This window comes from Triticum urartu, chromosome 7A (assembly GCF_056163025.1).
Source record: "Triticum urartu cultivar PI428250 chromosome 7A, HENAU_Tu73, whole genome shotgun sequence".
Classification (NCBI taxonomy): domain Eukaryota; kingdom Viridiplantae; phylum Streptophyta; class Magnoliopsida; order Poales; family Poaceae; genus Triticum; species Triticum urartu.
This window is the reverse complement of record NC_141879.1, coordinates 19,178,502-19,187,351: the sequence shown is the minus strand read 5'-3', so window position 1 is coordinate 19,187,351 and position 8,850 is coordinate 19,178,502. Positions and strand designations below refer to the sequence as shown.

The 8,850-nt window shown below is 44.2% G+C and overlaps 1 pseudogene; it reads right to left on the bottom strand.

Moving 5' to 3' along the window:
* Positions 1-7,216: 7,216 nt before the first annotated feature.
* On the bottom strand, positions 7,217-7,957 carry LOC147957056 (G-type lectin S-receptor-like serine/threonine-protein kinase At2g19130 pseudogene; annotated as a pseudogene).
* Between the last annotated feature and the right edge of the window lie 893 nt (positions 7,958-8,850).

Sequence of the window (8,850 nt, the reverse complement as noted above, 5' to 3'; positions counted from 1 at the left end):
TGGACTCTGAGTACTATTGTGTATATAAGAGACCTAGGATACAAGTGTCTTACTAGGACACGACTTCATATCTTTACCTAATATTAAAGGACGGAGACTTTCATAATTCTTTATACGTCATCCCTTTATATTCGTTCGGTTTGTATAAACCATAAAAATTAATGACTGAGATTTAAAAAAGAATAAAATCCCCAACAGACACTCAAGGTACATTTAAGAGATTGGAGGGGAAAAAAAATCATGTCAACCCGAGCGCTAGGTACGTAAAGAGATTGGACACGGAAGGACGTGCACATGATGGAAAACCTGGAATCGATAGCTATATAAAGTTAAAACTAGATTAGCACACGTTGTCTTTTTAGGGGAGGGGACATGTTGTTGGTTAGCACACATCACAAAACGCCATTGGCACCCGTCATTAAATTAAATTAGATAGAAAACTCCATGAAAGACGCCATCGATTGGAAAATAAATCCACTCGAGGAGCTGCACCACCGGGGTCGAGGACCTGACGCCACAGAGCACGCTGGCGCCAACAAGGAGCTCCGCTGGCTCGCCATGTGGGACGGCGACACTTGAAGGCTGTCGTCGGGGGCTCCTACCTATGATCCACAAACAGGGGGCTGCAATTGGTCGCCGCGGTGGACGACGCCACAGGACGACGAGACAGCGCTGAGCCGGACAGCCTGCCATAGACTGGGCCGACCCGGTCGACCTTTCGAAGCTGCTAGTGGCACTGGTGCGCGGAGCGGCGGATCAGGTAGTCACGCTTGCCCGACATCACATAGCTCGTCGCTCCTACATGCACAATGGCCGACGACAGCGGCCACTTCCCGGTGATGCAACCCCTGCACCTGGCCTCCCCTGTGCTTCCGTCAGTTCTGCTCCTCCATGGCTATCGCTCTAGCGGCACGACGCGGCTCTACCGCACAAACAAGCCAACACCGTATGTTTGTGATTTAGGTCGTGGAACACCACTACGAGATGGATCTTCTCTCCATGGAAGAGTTCAAGCCCGGGCATCGGAGCAAGCTTGATCAGGACGCTGTGGCGGCCAATTACAGAGTTTTCCGAAAAAGGGTTTCCCCCGATTTGTATACAAAGCAACCAACCAAACAACCAACGATAGGTGCTGGGGCGGAAACAGCACAGTCACGTCCAAAAGAAAAGAAAGAGAAAATACAAGAGAAACTAATGCCAACAACGGCGGATCGACAAAAAAACGAAGAAGCCTCGTGGACGCTGTGGCGGCCAATTACAGAGTTTTCCTCATGGCTCACGCTGTTTTGCTTCACTAGCTGCCAAGGATTTGGATTTCGTTTTGCAAATTTTACCGCCCTTGGGCGTAATTCGTTTTTTCAAACTTTTTTCGGAAAATCTCAGACGAAAAAGGCAATCCAAAATTTGAATTTTTTAACGAAATTTGAACAAAAAAGAATGAATTTGTGCAGGAAATTGAAATCCCTCAACAAAGGAAATAAAGAAAATCAAAGAGGAATACAACGATTTAACTATCCATCCACGAGTCCCAAATAATTCAACTAGCAGGATTCCTCGTGAGTTAGAAATCAATCAGGCTGCCCAGACAACACCTGCATCGCGTCCCCATCCGGCCGCCCGGCCGGACAAAACGTGCCCGTTCCCCAATCAACCACGTAGGTAGGCTGCCGCCGTGGACGAGAGCGACACTCCATCTTGGAGCCAGCGCCTTGAAATTGTTGCCGTCGGCGACACGCTACAGGATGAGGCAGCCGCCGCTGAGAGCAAAGAAGTGGGGAAATGTCATTACTTTTTGGGCTTGTTTGGTTCGACATGATCCTTGGGGAGTCGGGGATCCCCGTCCAAAACCGGGGCGTACAGCCCATGGGGGCAAATTTGATAATTTGCCACCTCTTACCTCCCTCTTTCATAATTTGTCCCCCCCCTCCCCTGAGAATGACAGGTGAGGTCCGGGCCCACCCGTCATTGAAACAATGGGTGGCAAATTGTGAAAGGGGGAAGTAAGGGGTGGCAAATTATCAAATCGCCCGCCCATGGGGCAAAGTCGGCCTGAGGAAAACTGCAGGAGCATTTGGTCGCTTGCTCACCAGGGTTTATGGATCCTGATCCGTGTTGTTTCCACAGGGCAGTTTTCCACGTCTCCAGGGATCGGGGAGGAAACCCACGGACGCGGTGCCTGAGTCTTCGCCGTCTCCATCCAGCGACAACCCCCTATCATAGGCCTCCAGTCCTCCTTCTTCTCCCCTCCTCCGGCATCCAAACTGCAACATGATATTTTTCATGGTTTGTACAGGGATACCATGTGAGCAGGGAAATCCCCGCTTGGGGGTTTACTGCCCGGGCATTTTCATCCCCAACAACCAAATGAGCCCTTAGGGTTTCTGGCTCGGTCCAGGCCTTTTATTGCACCTGAAGGGTTATCCAGACTGGGCCGAACACTAGGTTGGGCCGAAAATCCAAATAAGGCCGAATAATTTGATTGGCAAACAGACCTACCGGGCCTGAACGAAATGGCCGAATTTCGCTGGGATTTCGTTCTTTCCGGCCGAAATCCAAATCTCTGCTAGCTGCACGTCCCTGGCTGTTCTCCTTTGATTATATATCCCTAGATACCTACTTCTGTGGTTTCAATGTTTTCGCTTCCTAAGTTAATTTCGATTGTTTTCCACACTCGATTTGGCACCAAATGGTAGCTTCGTTTCAAGTGTAGGTCTTCGTTGAGGTTTGCTACGTATTTGATTGGCACAGATTTGAACTTGGTGCTTAGTTAGATTTGCTCCTAGCTAATCGTTCCAAGTCAAGTTCATCAGGCGGGGCAAGGAGACACCGCCAGACAAAAATCCCTGTCAAGTTCTAGGATCTAGGTCCAGTAGATGAGATATACTCCCTCTATTCTATAATGTAGTGCTTCCTCTATCCACGTGTTTTAACTTTGACGGTAAATTTAACTACCAAGACCGACTGCGGCGGGAGCAAAAATTATATTAGTGAATTCGTATTCGAAAGAAGTTTTCAATTATATAATTTTTTCTCCCGCCGCAGTTGGTCTCGTTGGTTAAATTTATGGTCAAAGTTGCACCTCGGAAAGCGTGGGCGCACTATATTTTGGAATGGAGGGAGTACTACCCTACAAGGAAATCTGGCAAGACCAACGCCGACAATGATTGCACTTCGGTGTATAATTCTATATTCCCCTTCAACTGGAAGTGTATGTACATTAGTGACTGGACAGTTTGACTATATGTATCCCCAGATAAATTGAGTTGTTGGTCGTCACTGTAGATTAAATTTCTCACATCAAGATTCTTTGCCTGATGCTAGAAAAAATATTCTATGTACTGTAATAGGTCCCAGGATTAGTGACCAAATATGACTTGATCATTCTAATATTTATAGTCTGCTACTTCGTTCATCAATTTCTGGCATATATACTTGCATTTTATTTCACAGCAAGGTCACACTGAGCTCTCTACAAGTTAGAGTTGTCCAAAACAGTTTCCGTAACATTGTATATACTGTTTCAGCAGAAGAATCGGTGAGTTGTCTTTCACATTTACTGATGTATACCTAATTATATTATATTATATATAATATTTAACTTAATTTAATTCTAATTTTAATTTTATTTTAATTTATATTATATTATATATATATTACTCTCACCCATATATTCATCAAGATGTCGGCAAACCTCCTAGACATTGTCGCTCGTCCTATTATTATCGCTGGCCACACACATTATGTTATGTATCCATGAACGTGAACTATATATTTCCAACTCACGCATCACCTCGACGTGGGAATAACGCCTAAACTTTCCATGTCACTTTGCTATTCCCTGCCGTTGGAGTTCATATAGTGAGCCTCAGCTCGATCTGATAATTGAGGCTCTCTTGCCACCATCATGAACCGAATATCGACCAACGGCATTAGCTTGTTCAGCCACTTTATATTCCTATTTCTCCCTTGTCATCATCTCTTTCTCGCTAGCTTGCATACTGAGTATGGAGCATGTGTTGCTAATAGTACATGTTTGAAAAATGGGTTCTATGAGATTGTTTTGATATAGTTATCATGTTAAATTCTTCAATGTAGTTGCCAGATTTTGTTCGATACATTACCAAATTTTACAAGAGCAATTAGTACATACGGATGCATTTCCAGTATATAAACTAAGAATATGAAGATAGAGTTGTTCACTTGCTCACTTGACTAAATTTATGTCCCATGTTTCCAATTGGCCGCCCAAAGAACCCTACTGTCAATTGGTCTATTATTATTTTCATCATCGAGATTATCCCTACTTGGCCAACCTAATTGGTGAGAACTGGCATTTGCTTCACAGCGAAGCACATCAATTTTTTCCCGTTGCAATGCACGGGCATATGTGCTAGTTCTATCTAAACATAGTACTACTCAGAGTCTAATTATAACCTATCTTGTACACAATATTTGATACAACTCTAACAAACTTCACCATAGCGAATATTTTCCACTATCTTGAATTCGTCAATGCATCAAACTTCCATGTACATTGGACTTGAGCTTATCCCGTGAGTACCTCTGCTACTCCATGTGACTCCACCTGCAACTTGTAATCCCTTCATTTCTTGACCACAATCAACGCTCGAGCAAAATTAAGTTTCCCTTACTCTAGTTTGTGCTCCCAACTTTCAGAGTATCCGTCAACGCCATCACACACAGATCATTGACCTACGTGAAAGTGAACAACTTACATATTGGGTGTCATACATAAGAGTTACCTGAATTCAACACCACCACTCTTCCTTGACAGTCTGTCTGAAACCTGAAAGAATTTCATCATTGCTTGTAGTCATCTCGGGTCAAATTCGCAGTTGTCTCACCACATGTATGACCACCAGAACCCTGGCCCGTCTCCATGTCCCGTGCATACCACACGCCTCGTCGCTATTATCGCGTCGAGCCTCCGCTGTCCCGATCGAGTCTCAAGGGTCGCGAAACCACACCCATCAGCCCCACTGTAGAGTACCACCGATCATCACCGACCGATGATAATTTTCACGCTTCCATCAGACCATTGGGCTCCAGTCCAAATTATGTGTCACTCGCTTTTTCCCGCTGAATAGGCTTCGACTCTCTGTCGACTTACATTGTAGCCCCTCAATCAGCACCGATTGAAATCTTCCGGACTCCAGCTCCACCTTCAATATGACTCCACCTCGTTAACAAATCTCGGTGTCGTGCCTCATGTGATTGCTTGGTCCTCGGATGATCGACGGTATGCCTCGGATTTATTCTAACATCTTGCAATGGCAGACCCATCGATGAAGTTCCCCTGGCAATTATGAGCTTACAACCCAGCAAAACAATTGTTTACAATTCAACAATTATGCCTTGGTAGGAACTTCATTCACAACTCAATAAATATATATTCTTCACTTGTGTTTTGCAAGTTCAGTTGTAACAAGACAAAATGATTTATCTTCCATACCTACAAAGACTGAATTTTATGATCAGTGGAGCGCCAAAGCCGCAACCTCAACAGATGTCGCAGGCTCCACCGTGGCCTTGTCGTCCGTTGCCTTAGCCAGCGGCGGGGGAGCCTTTGCCGGTGGCAGAGGAGCATGGTGCTGGGGTAGCCGCCTGCCACCATGTCAACCAGACTCTAGAGTCGTCGGTCAATGGTCGACGTGATGAGTGCACAAGACTAGTTGATGTTAACTAAATGAGGTAGACATACCCTAATATCTTGAAATGGCAGGTCTATAAGTTCCCTTGGCAATTTGGAGCTTACAACCCAGCAAAACAATTGTTAACACAATTCAACCATTATGGCATGGCGGCATCTTGGTTCACAACTCAACAAATATTCGCTTGTGTTTTGTAGGTTCAGTTGTAACAAGACAAAAAGATTGATCTTTCATACCCGCAAAGACTGAATTTTACGATCAGCAGAGCGTCGACGGTACTACTACCAGATACATAGCTCTCTACTGCGGGTAAAAGAGAAGATAGTAAAATTGAATGCTAAGCTACGACATTCTTTCTGCATCTCTTTACTGCTAATGTTATATTTACTACGAATCTGAATGTTTAGGCATTTACTCTGCATTTTCTTGCCCTTTAGTTATGCTTAGGTGCACATTTTGCCTCTTTTTTATGGCAAGGATGCTACTGCTTGCAGATCATGGGGCCAAACCAACTGCTTGCAAAATCTTTGGTAGCAGAAAGTCTTTTATGTTACATGAGATCAAAATGCCACCACATATGCTCAGCGGAGCAATACTGCGACCATCCAGTTGAACAAACTCTCGTTATTCCTTTCAAATAATGTCCAGATTCCTCTAGCTTCTCCGCAAGGCTTTAACAGGGTACTAGACTCATTCATGTGACATATAAACAGACCCAACAGCTCCCTTGATCTGCATAAGCTCCATTTCTCTTTTGTACTTTCAAACTTACGATACCTGGAAAATAATGCATGGAAATTCATGCTCTAAATCTTGTAAAAGTGCATGCCTTTAACATGAACATACTCCCTCCGTCCCAAAATTCTTGTGTTACATTCGTCTAGATACGGATGTATCTAATAATAAAATATGACTTGATACATCCGTATTTAGACAAATCTAAGACAAGAATTTTGGGACGGAGCGAGTACTAGTCAACATATTTTTACGTAAACAGAATGCCCAAATGAAGTTTGTTTGCCTCTAGCGGCTTTCTCAAGAAGCTATTAGCCAATACATTGATGCATACTTATTTCTAGAGTAGGCACAATTATTTTTTAAAGGTCGCTGTGCGCACTTATGAATCCTTTTAAGGGTTAATAGGAGAGAGTAACAAGAGAGCCCGAACTGCAAAAACAGAGTACTCTGCTTTTCTCAAAACAGAGTATGCAGTCTTTTAGATGAAATTCAGAAGAAAAAGAAGGCAGGTGACGATGCACATCTCAACCATGTAATCAGGTGGGTGACATACATACATACATACATACATACATACATACAAACCTCGAATCATTTAAAAAACATAAATACAAACAAACGTCCAAGCCTAGCAAACAAGTTGTGCAGCAAAGTATGAAGTGAAGACATGTGTGCTTTATTAAAATTACAGGACACACCACATATATATTACTGTGTACCACTACACTTCAGAATATACACAGAAACATAAACTACTGGGCCTTATAACTAAGGCCGGCCTATCCAACGAATATGTAGAATTCTGTTCAACTGACCTTGGAATATTCCACAGAGTAAGAGCAATCCTCCATGCCAATATAATTTTCAAGAGATCTTGGAATAGGAGGGTATTCGATATCCATGACATTCTCCAGCATGTGAAAAACTGGTCCCATCACCGGCCTGTCATGCTCAGCATCTTGAATACACCAGCATGCAATTCTCCAAGATCTACTCAGATGCTCTAAATCTGACTAGCCTTCTAACCTACAGTCCAGCAGACACATAACATCTCCTTCATTCCTTCCTTCCTTAATTTCCTCTGCATTCCTTCGACCAAATATGATTTCAAGAAGCATCATACCATAGTTGTAAAAATCGGTCTTATGTGTGATCGGTAGCCCCAATATCCACTCCGGTGCAAGATATGCAATGGTCCCTCGCATTGTTGTCAAAGCCCTGCTGAAATCTCGACCAAGAAGCTTGGCCATGCTGAAGTCCGTAATATTGGGGTAGAACTCTGCATCAAGAAGTACATTATCTGGCTTCATGTCACAGTGTATAATGCACCCTTTGCATTCCTCATGCAGATAAGCCAAGCCTCTTGAAGTTCCAAGTGCTATATGGTACCGGAGATCCCAGCCCAATATGGCCGAACTCTTTGAAAACAAATGAATGCAGATAAGCCAAGCCTCTTGAGTTCCAAGTGCTATATGGTACCGGAGATCCCAGCCCAATATGGCCGAACTCTTTGAAAACAAATGAGAACTCAAAGAACCGTTCTCCATGGCTTGTTCCTCCTTCTCCAGAAAAGAACAAGCATGGTTAACACACCTATCACTGTAATTAGAACAAGGATTTTAATCTTTGGATATGACTTTGTAATGTTATTCTTTTCTCGACGCGCACTCGCCTTCTTCTGAAAAAACTGTATATTGTTGTCCCCTTCCTCAAGCCATTGTATACGGGACCTTTGTCTCATCATGATCTCTTCCGTGAGTCACAACTCTACCATGCGATCTTGCACTCGTTTCTCATCGTCATTAGGTCCCACCCTGTCTGGAGCTGCTCTCAATTCTGCCAGTTGCTGCCGCAGTTTACGTAATTCATGCCTGACTGAACCAAAGGAGGACTAGCTCCAGTGCGCCAGCAATTTTGCAGCTGAGCTTTATTTTGTAGCTAAATCGGCAATAGTATGGGCCGGCTGACTCGAGCTCCACACTTCTTCTAACACCTGTCCAAAGTTTTCTTTTGTTTCCCACATACATTCGTACTGGAATGGCCTCTTTAGTGCATGTCTTGCATCGTTTGTTTCCAAGTCAGTTTTCATAAGATGGGGCAATGATCTAACTTAGGTGTTGTTAAGTGTTCCAGCGGGCCCAGGTGGATTGGGCCCACCTCGGTGGCTTCCTGCACCCCCTCTTCGTCCTATAAATCGTCAAATATTCCAAAACCCTTCGGGGTAGCCCTAGATCAGAAGTTTCGCCGCCGCAAGTCTCTGTAGGCACGAAAAAACAATCTAGACCCCGCTCCGGCACTCCCCGGGAGGGGGAAATCATCACCGGTGGCCATCTTCATCATCCCGGCGGCCACCATGATGAGGAGGGAGTAGTCCATCCTCGGCGCTGAGGGTTTGTATCAGTAGCTATGTGTTTAATATCTCTCTCTCTCTCTCTTGTGT